Below are 14,565 nucleotides of genomic sequence, written 5' to 3'. Positions count from 1 at the left end.
TTTCTGGTGTTTTTCTGAGGCCAAGGCGAGGCAATTTTCCTCAAAAGTGGTTGTTCCTTCTCTGATAAGTCTTCACCAGTTAGCCCTGTCTTGGGCTGCTGTCTCCCAGTGTGTGATGTCAATGCCACATCTCTTGATGTTTGTCCTGAGGTATCTTTGAAGTGTCTGTTTTGGCCTCCCCGTTTCCTTTCTCCTTAGAGTTGAGCGTAAGGCAATTGTTTTGGTAAGCGTGCATCAGTCATGTGAACACAGTGCCTGCTCCGCCTCAACTGGTGCTGGATAATCAGGGCCTCAACACTGAAAATGTTGGCCTCCGTGAGTACACTGACACCAATGCGGTGATCCTCCCACTTTGTGTTGAGGATCTTCTGGTGAAAGTGCTAGTGCTGGTGTTCCAGGTTTTTCAGGTGTCTTCTGTAAGTCACCCAAGTCTTTCAGCCATAAAGAGGAGTTGGGATTATCACCTTTTCGTAAACTAAAAGTCTAGTGTGTTTTCTGATGTGGTGGTGGTTGAACACCCGAGCAAAAAAGTCTGCTGAGGGTCGGCTGGCATGGCGAATTCTGTGCTGAATCTTGATGTCTATGTTTGCCCTCTGTAAGAGATGGCTGCCACGGTAGGCCAAGTGTTTTAACAGAAAGGAACTGGAAAATGTAATATAGATCTTCCTTGCTGGATCTGATGATTGACTGGGAGCAGGCTGGTGGGGAACTAATGATACTACCCTTTTTATGCCAAAGACATTTAGAAATGTTAATTTGTCACCAAATCAAACTGAAATTAATTATGGTAAATTTGGTAAATTATTATAATTCAACAATGGTCTATGAAGAGCTCTTAGAATAGCAGTTACAACACAGATGATACTGCATTATTTAAAATGTCATCAGTATTATTAATTTTGTATCTATTGTCAAGGTGCTAATCATAATGAGCTCAGTGGAGATTTAGGTGGATATTACGTTTTCCTAGGTGTTCCTACTGTACATTGGAATGCAATAGCTATTAGTAACAGATATTTGAATTATTATTCAATTAAATTATCATCTTTATTTCCACACAGAGAGCAAAGCATGTGCTTTCAGTGATTTTTATTTTAGACAAGAAAAACCCCAGAAAGAACAGAAAATAAGACCCCACAGGAGATCCCAGTATTTTTCCCCTCTGTAATAGACTGCAGCAGTTCTGAAAACAAAATGACTGACATCTCTACAGACAGAGTTCTTTGAAATTTACTCAAAATAAGTACAGAACAGTTTTAAGTTACAAATACCATAGTGTTGTTTTAACAATGCCTAACTAACATTGATTCACATAGCGAGTGCATATGACATCCACAAGGACAATAGCAAATAAATTCATCGTGCAATTAAAGACATCCAATGGAATTAAAAGTAATGAGACACTTGAGTCTTTCCAAGAGAGGCTTTTTCCAAGAGGAAATTTCTCATGGATTTAACTCAACAGCTTTTCCAATTTCAACATTTGTTTTGCATTTTTTCTTTTTTAACAAAAGTTTTAAAGTCAATGAAGATTCATGTTAGGGAGGTGCTTGAACTTTCTTTTCTTTCATAGCTGCTTATGTTTCTCAATTGAAAATATTTTATGTATATTTTTGTTTAGCATTGTGATTTTGCTTTGATTGTTTGATTGTTAATGCTTCAGTCTTTTAATTAGAATGAAGCTGTTTAAGACCTAATACTTACAGGATGGGGGACTCTATCCTGGGGTGTAGCGATACTGAAAAATACTTGTGCGTCAAGATGTATAATCAGCTGAACACACACTGTTACTGTGACACCATGGCCAAAGGACAAATGTAATCCCTGGATGTGCAAATGGGAAAAATGAGTGGGAGCAGAGAGATTATATTACCTCTATATTTTGCACTGGTGACAACGAATAGTCACTGAGCTAAGGCAGAGAATGAGAGTGACTCTCTAGCCTGGTGGTTAGGGCACATTCCTACAATGTAGAAGACACAAGTTCAAGTCACTGCTCCACAGCAAGTAGAGGGGGAATTGAACCTGGGTCTCCCACAAACCAAGTAAGGGCTGGGCTAGCAGTTATAAGGAGACCGCAGTCTTCTCCTCTGGCTGTTTTGTGTATCTAGCCCTTTAAAAGTGCCCAAGACAAAATGCTATGGGTCGAACAGCATGTTTAATTGACCCAAAATATATTTTTTTGATTTGATCTGGCATGACTCGAATTGATTTTTTTTTCTTCCCATTTTTCAGAGCTGCCAGTGAACTGAAAAAAAAAGTTATTTATGCAGCTTTATTTATAACCTGATATCTAATTTAACAGGCTTTTAGAAATTTGGTGCATAGTACAAAAATTACAAAACACCCAAGTTGTAGCTCACATTAAACTTGCAATTTAGAGAAAGAAGAAGTACGGCTGCAATAATTTATTTGCAATGGAGATCTGGCTAAGGTCCCATTCGTGGATCTGAGTTACATTATGTAAAGCACTGTGCAAATTCATAACAAAGAGAGACTCGGTTCTTTGGGTCAGGGACTAAATAAGGTTCCACAGGAATGCAGAGGGAAAAGCTAGCTTAAGGCTGGACCACAGACTTTATCATTAAGAGATCCAGTTCTAATGAGTGACATTAACTCTAGAGCAGAGAGCCTGCACCAGGTCCTATTGGCTCATCTGGAACTGATGCACAGCCTGCTAGTCTGGTGAGACTAAAACTTTTCTTGCAGGCTGTAGAGTTGCTCCACAGCTGCTGAGTTTGGCTATCCCCTTACTCTCAGGGTGGAAATGATGGGATCCACTAGCCACCCATATCACTCCCCCATCCCTTTCTACTTACAGCTGAACAGGGTGCCCTGTAGTGGTATACTCCATTAGAGGCAGGGTTTCTCTATGTATGGGACAATCTGTATCCTGGTGGAGATTTTCCCTTCATGTAGGGCTTCTGGAATGAGTTCAATTTCAGCCTAATGTTTGTAAAGTTCATTGATGAGAAAGTGTTACCTATGTGCAAAATAGTATGTTGCATGCACTAATGGAGTTAAAATCAGAATGCAAGAGTTCTCCTCTTACTAACTTCCCCATTCCTCACTCATTCCCTACCTCAATTTTAAAAATTCAAACCAGGAGCAAACCGAAACACCATCAAAGCAATTCTTCACCATATTTATTTGTATGTTATATCCCTGCCCCCTGTCCTGTGTCTCTTTTGTCTTTTGATATAAGCTCTCTGGGGGTTGTCTCTGTACAGCATCTAGCACATAGGGGACCTGATTCCAGCTGGCTCCCTTGAACACTGCCATAAAATAAAAATTTACTACTACTACTGATATAGTGCTATATGCTTATTTTTACTGGGAACCACACCCTACTGTTGTCGTATTTTGAGTCTATAAATCATCAGAGCCTTATTTATTGGGTTGGAGTCTTTCCTCATTCTGCCATACTTCGTATTTAATTTCATGCATTAAAAGGTGCTGGAAGTTGTCAGAAGTAATAAGATTGTAGTCATGTTATCCTAGTGCCATTCACAGAGCCAAAGCTGTGTGCAAAGTGTATTTCTTCCTTTGACAGGACCACACATTCATCTCTCCCCGTCAGCTCATTGATGCAAAGAGACTGTAAGAAATCAAGTTCCCATGTAATTACAGAAACTAAAATGTGCAACATCCACCAGACAATTATTTCTTTCTCTGTGCATTTTTCCTTTGTTCATCCCTCCCTCTTCCCCCTTTGGAATCAAACAAGGCAATTTAGAGACCTTCTTTTCAGTCCTTGCCCCAGCTCTGCATATGTTAAACTGCATTCAGACCTGGACCTGGGCTTCCCCTCTGAACTTGATGGCTAGAATCTCACATTTTAAAAGAGAATTAGTTACACATGGAGGAAAAAACCACCAGGGAAGTAAAACAGCCAGTTGTTTTGCATGTTAGTACTGTTAAAGTAGTAAATCAAAGTTGTGGGTTTTTTTTAAGGCAAAGTGAATATAAGAAAGCAGGAACAGTAATTAGAAAGAAACAATTTTGAAGTGCGTAGAGGGACCAAATGACTGACTACAGTATGTAAACTGGAAAGGCAGCCCCCAGCTATTCAGTCCTTTTCCTTGACCTCTCTTTGCCCTCCATTCTGACACTCTGGATGAGAAAGAAACAACCTAATCTGGGATTAAGAAAAGGTCATTTGGCTAATGTCCAGATGTCCAGTTAACTAAACTACTAGGGCAGTGGGTCAACTCCTATTTTAAATTAGTGGGGGGTGGGGCAGTTTAGGATTGCTAACTTGGTGTTATGGGGTGTGATGAAGTTTCACTTTTTTTAAGTGCTATTGGCCTCCTCCTCAGTCTAGTGAACCCCCAGCCACTTCATCTGTGATTTATTCTCACCAAGAATGTTTTTTGTTTGGAGTTTCAAGTTATGGATGGATGTGGCATAAAAACACCTACAAAATCACAGAAACAGACTGGCCAAACTCTTACAATTAAATTCCAGCCAGCTGGTTGCTTCTAATGCTCTCTTGTTCAATGTCAGTATACTTGCCAAGGTTTAGTCTTCTGGTAGGTCATCTGTTTCATCCTAGCTAAACGTATTTTGGAAATTTATAGTTATAAATGAATTATTATTTCTTACAATCTCCAATAACCTATTTCTGGTTTTTGAATGTCAGTCAATAAGAAGAAAAAGGAAAACTCTAATGTAATATTCCTTATGACTTCAGATGGAAAAATGTGCAAGGAAAACACTTTGTTTTTCCAGAGGAAAATAAAGTTTAACAGCATTCCTTCCTATTTTATAGTAAACAAAAAAAAAAAAGCCACACACCCTTTAAAGAAACATACTTTATGTGATTAAGTGCTAATGAGGTATTGTGCATTCTTAAATCAAACAGTATAGTATGTATAAAAACAGCCTGTGCTAGTGCTGGAAAAATCTAACGGGGGGGAACTTGGTTGGCTTATGTGGGCTGAAAGGAAACTTGTCTAAGCACCACTCACTGCAGCCGTGAACGAGAAATCTTGTGGTACTTTGAACCTGCCGATTTAAAGGATGTCAATAAGTATTGAATGTTTTCTGTGCGTATCTGAATGAAACATCTAAATCCCCTGAGCTTTGCCCAGCTCCAGCTTCTAGCCGGTTTTCTAAATATTTAGGGCTAAAGGCCTTATTCAGCAGCCACTAAAACCATTGATTTCAATAGATGCAGGATCAGTTCCTAAAGTCTGGCCATATTGAAGATAATGGGAGAACTCACTGACAATTGGGTCAGGACCTTAATGAGCTGTCCTTACTGTAGGATTTTTAATAACTGTGCAATTTCAATTAAGACTTGGCAACATATGGCACTCAGTCCTGCTGCCCTTACTTACATAAGTAATCTTTACTCATGCTCTATTTTATTAGCGTCCTCCCCTCCCCGTTTCCCTGGAACTGTCTCTCTCACACATGTATTTACCCATTTGTTTCTTTGGGTCCTGTGTTCATGAGTGTACCCCTCCTCTTATTTATTGCCATCTCATGGTGCCAATCTCCATAGCTGCACTTCTTTCTTCCCTTTGGAGTGCTACAGTCACTCCCCAAATGCCACATAGGTTGTTTTCCTCACTCCTCTAATTTATGTAGGCTAGAATCAGAACATTGTTAGGCTGCAAAATGTGGTTTCCTATATACTGAGTTGTATAAGGTACAGTGGGACTTCCCCTTCGAATGCTTTGAGCCAGCTGTGGAAATTGTGTGACTATTACATGAAGGCATAAGGTAGCTCCTTTAAAAGGACAATTTCAAGGCATTTAAAGTATTTTCAGTAATATGTTTACTATTTGTTTTTTATTAATCCTATGGAATCCTGAAACTAATCTGTTTCCTGACTATTCCCTCCCCAGCCCCACAATTAAATCTGAAGCCAATTTTGTGACTGTGGATTTTTTCTGAGTGTTGAGATGTTGGTGTGGGTATCTTCTTTAACTTTTTTGGGGGGGGACACACGCTTAAAGTAGTATACGGAGTTTGTAAAAAGTAAAATATTTGGCCCACCAACATTCTCTGTGTTCCCTTTAAAAGGAGCTGAACTGGCTACAGACTAGAATGAGTGACTAGTACAAGCCAGCAGGGATCAAACAGAGAAAACTGAATCGGATATTCTTTCAGTAAGGTACTTCTTTTACCTGTCTTGAAGAGGTTTCTCTTTCTTCTGATGATTTATTCTGGGTATCGTATGTATGTACAATGTTTCTGCATCAACGGCCAGAACAGTGGCCTAGACTGCACTTCTATTGATTACTGTGCTCCTAGCCTCAGGAGAACCACTTGTCACCATGTGCAGACTATGATGTTTATTGCTTGCAGTGGAAAAAAAAAATCTTAGCTGTTTCAAAATATTTTCCAGTGATTTAAAGCTATAGCATTCTAGCAACTCACTGTTATAATGAGCTGTGGAGTTTTTCCCTTGGAATTCTCAGGACATGTCCATGAATTATTTATATGTAGAGCAGACACCTGCTTGTAACTATTTCCAATTTTGGCAGCCTGGTCAGTGACGTTACAGCTGATGAAAACACTTGCATCACTCTAAGAACAGCCACTACACTAGGCAATGCCATTTCTGAGCAATGAAGGCTGTGCTGTTTCTTTAAATGGCTAGACTTTTGGTCATCACAGAGAGAGATGCTGTTCAGTTGTTCCTACAAGTGCCTTTAACTCCGATGTATTCTCCTCAAAGAATGAAATTTTATGAACAAATGTGTGTGTGGAGGAAGAAAAACAGCCAGTGCAAAACAACCCCACTCCCCCCTTCACAGATATTATCAAAAGTAGAATTCTGTGCAGGCAAACACTACCTGAAACAAACCATTCTGCCTCTTCCCCTATTTCTCTCTAACAAAAAGAAACATTACAGGTTTGAGTAGATAACAAGAGGTACCATTTAGGATCCAGAAAATTGAAAACTTAGACCGCAATAAATGCGTACACAGGGGAATTAGTAATGGCTTCTTCATGTTTTAGCAGAATACTTCCTTTTTATGCACCTAGCAAACAGTGTTCACAAACACCAGTGAAGAACAAAAGCTATGATTTATATTTATGGACAGGTATACATGCTTCCCTGACCTCCTGCTGCCTTTCTCGCCCTCAGCACCAGAAGCAATTTATGGAGACCAGCCTAAATAAACATTAAGGAGTCAAGGCCACAAACCGACAGCAAGGAAAATCAATGGCTCCAGAAACCAGCTAGCAGGATCAATAAAAGAGAGTAGGCGTCACAAGCTAGTGTGGGGCACTTACAGGTAAATGTGGCTTACACTTCATCTGACAGGGTCCTCTCAGCATCAGGATAAACACTGTCCTATAAACAGAAGCACAGCTGAGTAGCCACTGGAAGACACTTCTTAGCTGCAAACACTAACCACTGATCTATGAATGAAGGGGATTTATACTGGGGCTGAAAGGAATTTCCAATTGCACTCACAGAGTCATCTCTCAGACCTGTGCATTTGCCCATAGGAATTGTTTGAGATACTGGTTGTGGAGAGCGCTCTTTTTCTTCTGTTTTTTGCTTTCCTGGATTTTTTTCCCTTCAAATTCCTCCCTGAAAATTCCTCACTCTATTACATCCCTGTGTATAACCTGCTTGGGTACATGTTACGGTGAGTTGGGAAACTTCGACTGAGTTCCGCTCAGCACTGCCACCTTCTATCAGATCTAGCTGAGGGATAGGAAACCTCTTGTACTGTGGGTCAAAGTAAACAGCACAATACCATCCCTCACCCTCAATTTCCTGGTTCAGGCTGTACTAAGTACACAGCTGTGCCAAAACAGCCCTGTCAGTGTTATCCAGCCAGATCTGAGCTATATGTTGTGCACAGGCTTGGTTGTCATTCTTTGTCACATCAGGGATGGACAATGTTTTATTAACCACGAACCTTGAATTCATCAACACGAATAGTAGATTGGGATCACTTTTCTATGCCCTTTCATCCTGAGATAAAATAGCCAGCATTGTGTTCATCTATCTCACTCAGGGTTTGTGTCTTATACTCAATATTTTCCTGCTTTTTGCCCCTCAGACTATTTTCACAAGGCTAGAGAAGAATTTACAACCAGCTCTCCCAGCTGCTCCCAAGCCACCATATGCCCAGTCTACAGCAGAATTGTTCAATCCATGTGGGATGTAAAAGCTGCAGATCGTGACTCAAAGACCTCCAAGAACACCATCTAAATCCACTCACCAGCCCTGTTAGCCAAAAAAACCCCAAAACCACTACCACCAACAATCCCTCCCACACCTTAAAAGTCCTAGACCTCACTTCCCAACCCTAGAAACAGTATGGGATGGGAGAAAAACAATGCTTTGTAGGCAAAAACTAACACCTTAAATATAATCTAAACCCAACAGGCAGTCAATGCAGAACAAAGGGCACTTAAATTCATAGAAGATTAGGTTTGGAACAGACCTCAGGAGGTCATCTAGTCCAACCCCCTGCTCAAAGCAGGACCAACCCTAACTAAATCATCCCAGCCGGGACTTTGTCATACTGCACCTTAAAAACCTCTAACGATGGAGATTCCACCATTTCCCTAGATAACCCATTCCAGTGCTTCACCATCCTCCTAGTGAAAAGGTTTTTCCTAATATCCAACCTAGACCTTCCCCACTGCAACTTGAGACCATTGCTCCTTGTTCTGCCACCTACTACCACTGAAAATGGCCTAGTTCTATCCTTCCTGGAACCCTTTTTCAGGTAGTTAAATGCTGTTATCAAATCCCTTCCCCCCCCCCCATTCTTCTCTTCTGCAGACTAAACAAGCCTAGTTCCCTCAGCCTCTCCTTATAAGTCATGCTCCAGCCCCCTAATAATTTTTGTTGCCCTCCACTGGACTCTTTCCAATGTGTCCACATCCTTTCTGTAGTCGGGGGCCCAGGACTGGACACAGTACTCCAAATGAGGCCTCACCAGTGCCGAATAGGGGGGAATGATCACTTCCCTCGATCTGCTGGCAGTGCTCCTACTAATGCAGCCCAATATGCTGTTAGCCTTCTTGGCAGTAAGGGCATGCTGTTGACTCCTATCCAGCTTCTTGTCCACTGTAACCCGCAGGTCCTTTCTGCCAAACTGCTGCCAAGCCAGTCTGTCCCTAGTCTGTAGCAGTGCATGGGATTCTTCCGTCCTAACTCTGCACTTGTCCTTGTTGAACCTCATCAGATTTCTTTTGGCCCAATTCTCTAATTTGTCTAGGTTACTCTGTATCCTTTCCCTATCCTCCAACATATCTATGACTCCCCTCAGCTTAGTGACATCTGCAAACTTGCTGAGGGTGCAATCTACCCCATCCTCCAGATCATTAATGAAGATGTTGAACAAAACTGGCCCCAGACCAACCCCTGGGGCTCTCTGCTTCTTACCGGCTGCCAACTAGACATCGAGCTGTTGATCACTACCCGTTGAGTGTAATGATCTAGCCAGCTCTCTATCCACCTTTATAGTCCATTCATCCAACCCATACTCCTTTAAATTGCTGACAAGAATACTGTGGGAGACCATATCAAAAGCTTTGCTAATATCAAGGTATCACATCCACTGCTTTCCCCACATCCACAGTCAGTCATCTCATCATAGAAGGCAATCAGGTTGGTCAGATATGACTTGCTCTTGGTGAACCCATGCTGACTGTTCCTGATCACCTTTCTCTCTTCCAAGTGCCTCAAAATGGATTCCTTGAAGACCTGCTCCATGATTTTTCCAGAGACTGAGGTGAGGCTGACCGGTCTGTAGTTCCTCGAATCTTCCTCCTTCCCTTTTTTTGAAGATGGGCTCTATATTTGCCTTTTTCCAATCATCCGGGACATCCCCTAATCTGTGAGTTTTCAAAGATAATGGCCAATGACTCTGTAATCACTTGCTGTTGGAGAGATACTCCACTTAACTACTGAGCAGGCACAGTCTATGCTAGCTTCAGTTTTAAAACAGATGGGAGGTATAGGTCCAGGCGCAGTGCATTGCAATAGCCTAATCATGAGATGACAAAGGCATAGATGCTGGTAGCAAGAACTGAGTGTGAGAGAACTGGTGGATTTTGCTGCTACTGATCATCTAAAGGCAACTGGGGATGTGACCCAGATTGGGAATGTGAATAGCAACCCGTACAAACAAATGTATATGCTGGTATCAAGGGGGCTGGTATACTGTTCCCCATCATGCAGTTGCTTACCCCAATGTGCCAGCATCACTTCCACTTTATCTGGATTAAGCTTCAACCATCTAACCCTCATTTTATGCCATACTTCAATATGCCTGACATTTTGAAAAAAAATGTGTGTGCTTTTCCACTATTAAAAAGAGTGACCTGACAAACATGCCTTCACATCTTAGTAGAACATCAAAAATAAGCTCACTGAGAGCTCAGTGCATCCATTCTGTCATATTAATAAAATCCCCAATAGCTTCAATCGTCATCTCTGCCGTGGATTCCTAGAAGAGAAATAACATGAGATGGGAAAGAAGCATATTATTATTTTTATTGAATATTTATATTACAGTCATGTCTAATCATGATCCTTTCTCCTCCCCCCCCCCCCCACTTCCCCACAGTGCTAGATACTGTACAGAGACCTATAAAGACACAAATCCTACCTTGAGGAGTGTAAAGTATAAGTAAAGGCAGACCTCATTGAGAGGAAGGATGATGGTGGTGTCACCAGTGACAGCGAGTGGAGAGAGGACCTTAGAGAGTTGACAAGGAGGTCATATTTGTCCATGTTAAATTTCAATTGATACATCTCATCCTGTATGCGTTGCTAAGACAGATGAGGGGTCAGGAGAGAGAGATGAGAGAAGGTGGTGCAAGCTTAGAAGGATGGAACCTCTGCTTCCTCTTTGGAGAGCTGGGGAGGAAGGAAAAGCCAGCTCCAATCAGCCTCATCTACATTAATTATAATGTTACTTAGCCTTATACTGTTGTTTATCCATATAATGGACTTCGTTGCTTTAGTTAGAATTTGTCACTTCTTCTAATGGTATAAATGATAGATTGTTACTGTACTGATGAAAGGACATAGAAATTGTCCAGGATATGCCCTGGAGTAAGTGGGGCACCCTGGTTTTTCAGGCAGTGTCCTCTGGTTTGGGAACAGGATTCAAGCTCAAATGGGATGTAAGGAGAAAATGGAGGGCTCTGGCTGAGGAGCTTTGTTCCAGGTAGCAGGGACTTCTGTCTGTTTTGCTCTAGGTTCCCCACCTGGAGAGTCTGCACACTCTGAAGTGATTCTGCAGGACTGGTCCAGGCTTGAATGGTGGTATTTGGTGTTGGTAGTGCAGAGCTGACTTCACAACAAGGTCTGAGCAGACCAAGTAGCAATGGTGGCTATAGCCATCATGAAATTGGACAGGTAGCTGCACATCTGAGTGGGACCTGGTAGTGTGGACTCATCTAGACTGGAACACACAGGCAGAGGAGAAGCACCCCTGAAACAACTTGACTCCCACTGCTTCTAACTGCACCTGTGAGTGAAGATTATTGTGTGTGTAACAGTTCTGGACCGCAACACACAGAACAATTAATACTTGGAACTGTGGGGTTGGCCACACTCCTGATACAATGATGAGGTATGGGGTTGGGGTGAGGGATAATGTTTCTTTTGTTTTTTCCTTTTTCCCCTAAATAAAAGGTGTTTGTGGTTCCCTGTTCCCAAGGATTCTGAGTGAATGGGGAAGAACCACCTGCAAAAGAGACCGGAGAGCTTTTGTTTTACTGTCTGAGGCAGAAATAGGAACGTGGCTCTGGGTGAGGGACTGAGCCATAAATCTATTTATTTTAGAAATGGACCCCCTAGGTAGATTGAACCCAGCTATCATTGCTTCCACTGGCACGTGGCGAAGATTACAGAGAATCAGGTGCCTAGCCTTTATTCCATCCCTTACCCTTACCCTTCGAGGTACATAGCACAAAGAGTTCTTTCCTGATGGGTGGTCTAAATTTCTTCATTCTTTTTCTTTTTGCTGTCACTTGGCTGCTGCTCCACATAACTCTTCTGTCTAGTATGGTTTCAAATGTGACCCCCTTATCCCCAAGCCACCCCTCTGTGAACAGTGTCGGCATTCCTGTATGTTACCCCTGCTGGGTGATTGATCTCTATCCACATATGTCTTCAATCTGTTGCTTCTTTGTGGGTGCTTCATACATTTATTTTCAGTTTCATCACTAGCAGAAGCTAACAGCATTGTTTGCTTTATTTGGGTGCTGCTGGCATTTACGGATACTGCCCCAGGAATGGTGTTCAGCTGGAATTTGCTGAAATAGCTGGCTGTTTTCAGGAGGAGACATCGCCAGCTCTTTGAAATTCAAAATGAGCTGGACATGGCTAAAGCATTTCAGATATTTGAAATGTACAAAACGATTCAGATTACTCTTCATCTGTTGCTATCTTTGCCTGATTAAGACACAGCACGGATGGTGCCTCGGAGACCTTTTCTGTGCACACCCTCAGTGAAGAAGTCTATGGATCAGAGTGAACTCCAGAAATTCACCATTTTTAAGAGAGTTCATTTTAATTAAAAAGAGAGTGAGAGAGAGAGATCCAAGTTTACCAGACACCTCAAGCTGTCAACTCCAGTCTCCAAACTTTTTGATCTCAAGGATCTAATTTTCATTTACATTAACACTGTGTAAGGAGACCAAAAAGTGGGTGTAAATGTAATTTGTATTAAACTGTAATTGTGTAATTAATTATATTTACCCTCATTTTAAGGTCCTTTTAGACAGAGTGGTGTTATGGGGCTTTCGTGTAAATGGGAATCAGGCCCCAAAAGATCAGCTGCTTTATATGTCCTGCCTTGAATCTTGGGCCAAATTCTCATTTACACTAAAGCTACTTTACACCACTTGAGTCGTGCAAAGAGGTTTTGGAATGGGTGTAAATATAATTTATCCTCATTTTAATATAAAAATGTGGTAGTAATAGCAAGCCTTAAAACTCCCTGAGCTCCTTAGTTGTATCCACTAACTACCACAAATTTCAGTATGACACATAGTTTCTCTGTGACACACCAGTCTCATTCCATGTTCACTGCATTCTAAATCAAACTTATTTTCAGAATGAAATCATGAAACACAGATCATCTCCCACACATTCCCTTTCATTTCAATAGTGTTGTCTGTCCTACATTCAGATTTCCTTAAGCAATGATCTTCTGTGTGTAGAAAACTTCTCAGAAGCTTTACCAGTACATGGGATCAGATCCTCAGCAGGTGTAAATGATCATAGTTACACTGAAGTCAATGGTTATATGACAGTTTACTCCTGTATAGGGCCTTGTGATGAATTTCAACCTTACTAAGCAAATTGCAGAAAGTATACTAGTTTTAAAAAGAAGCTGATGCTGCATGGAAAACTTTGAGAAACAGTATATTGAGGCTATATATTGCTTCTGTGTCTTGATTTTCTGTTATTGCCATTCCTTCTTTCTTTAGAAGGGAAATTAGACTAAAACAATATTTTTATTTCATAGGTTATCTTCCCAGGTTGCTTTTTCTCTATACTTTGTGGTATCATGATAATTTTGACAGTGATGAATTGTGGTGCTACAAACAAAGAATGGTGGTTGGTGAAGGTTGTGCAGCAGGAGCAGATGAAATTTCATAATGAAATTTTTAAATAAAAATTAGAAATAAATGTAAAAATAAATTGTATGAACATACCTGAATGTATTGCATACAGAATTATAGTCATAATCGTTGCAGTGGTTTGCACATGCATCTCCACCTCTACTTCCAGAACATTTACCTTTTAAAACCAACATACTTTAAGTGCCTGTAGTATATTCAGAAATGGTTTTTCCATCTATCTTTTGTAATACATTTCTGTTCCAACATACATCACAAATAAAATACACCAACTCACCCAAGTTGCCCTTAGCCCAAAATAGTGTACACCCTTAGGGGACTGGACATCACTTTTGGACCTTGATGTGAGTTATTTTTTTCTGGGAGACAAATATTTGTGCGGGAAGTCCTTCTGTTTTGTTGGGTGGTGTTTTTCTGGGGATTTTCTGCTGGCTTAATTGTATTGCTTTCTTTAAAGATAACATCAAGGGCACACAGAGTAATAGATGATTGCCTTTAAGTACAGTCATATATGAAAATAAATAAAATACATATTTCAAATTTTTAAACAAATTTCAGCCAATAATCATCTTCAGTTTAGTTTATGGCCTGATCCTGAAACTTCTTGCCTGGAGGGGGAGACAGACCCAGTCAATGCAATGGTAATTTGTATTGTAGATAAGCCCAAGAGTTTGACTTCTACTCATCCTGAAAGATGCTCAGCATGCAGAGTTTCCTTGAAATCCTTGGGAATTGTGAGTAACCAATACCTCTCAAGAGCAGCCCGTGTGTCCTCAAAATGGAACCAAGCATGTTGTTATCCAAAATGTATTAACCTCCAAATATTAATTTGAAAATAATTCAGACTATGAGCCTGATTGTCCATCACCTTGCACCACGCATAGTCATTTACTCCTATCCAAAGTGACTGCAGAGAGTGGTGGTGTTTTGTTTTGTTTTGTTTAAAAAAATAAAATAAAATAAAATAACGTCAAC

General features: G+C 40.9%; 1 long non-coding RNA gene across 3 annotated transcripts in view; it reads left to right on the top strand.

The window, feature by feature from the left end:
• LOC137167071 (uncharacterized) overlaps positions 1-14,565 on the top strand; it is a 91,897-nt gene that overhangs the window by 30,981 nt on the left and 46,351 nt on the right. For all 3 annotated transcript variants that reach the window (XR_010923968.1, XR_010923969.1, XR_010923967.1), the window contains exon 3: positions 14,248-14,324. This is a non-coding gene — a long non-coding RNA (uncharacterized lncRNA). The remainder of the gene's footprint in view (positions 1-14,247; positions 14,325-14,565) is intronic.

The sequence above is a fragment of the Emydura macquarii genome, unplaced genomic scaffold, assembly GCF_026122565.2.
Source record: "Emydura macquarii macquarii isolate MOO-44397 ecotype Brisbane River unplaced genomic scaffold, CSIRO-AGI_Emac_v2 contig_2897, whole genome shotgun sequence".
Classification (NCBI taxonomy): Eukaryota; Metazoa; Chordata; order Testudines; family Chelidae; genus Emydura; species Emydura macquarii.
This window is presented reverse-complemented; position numbering and strand designations above follow the sequence as displayed.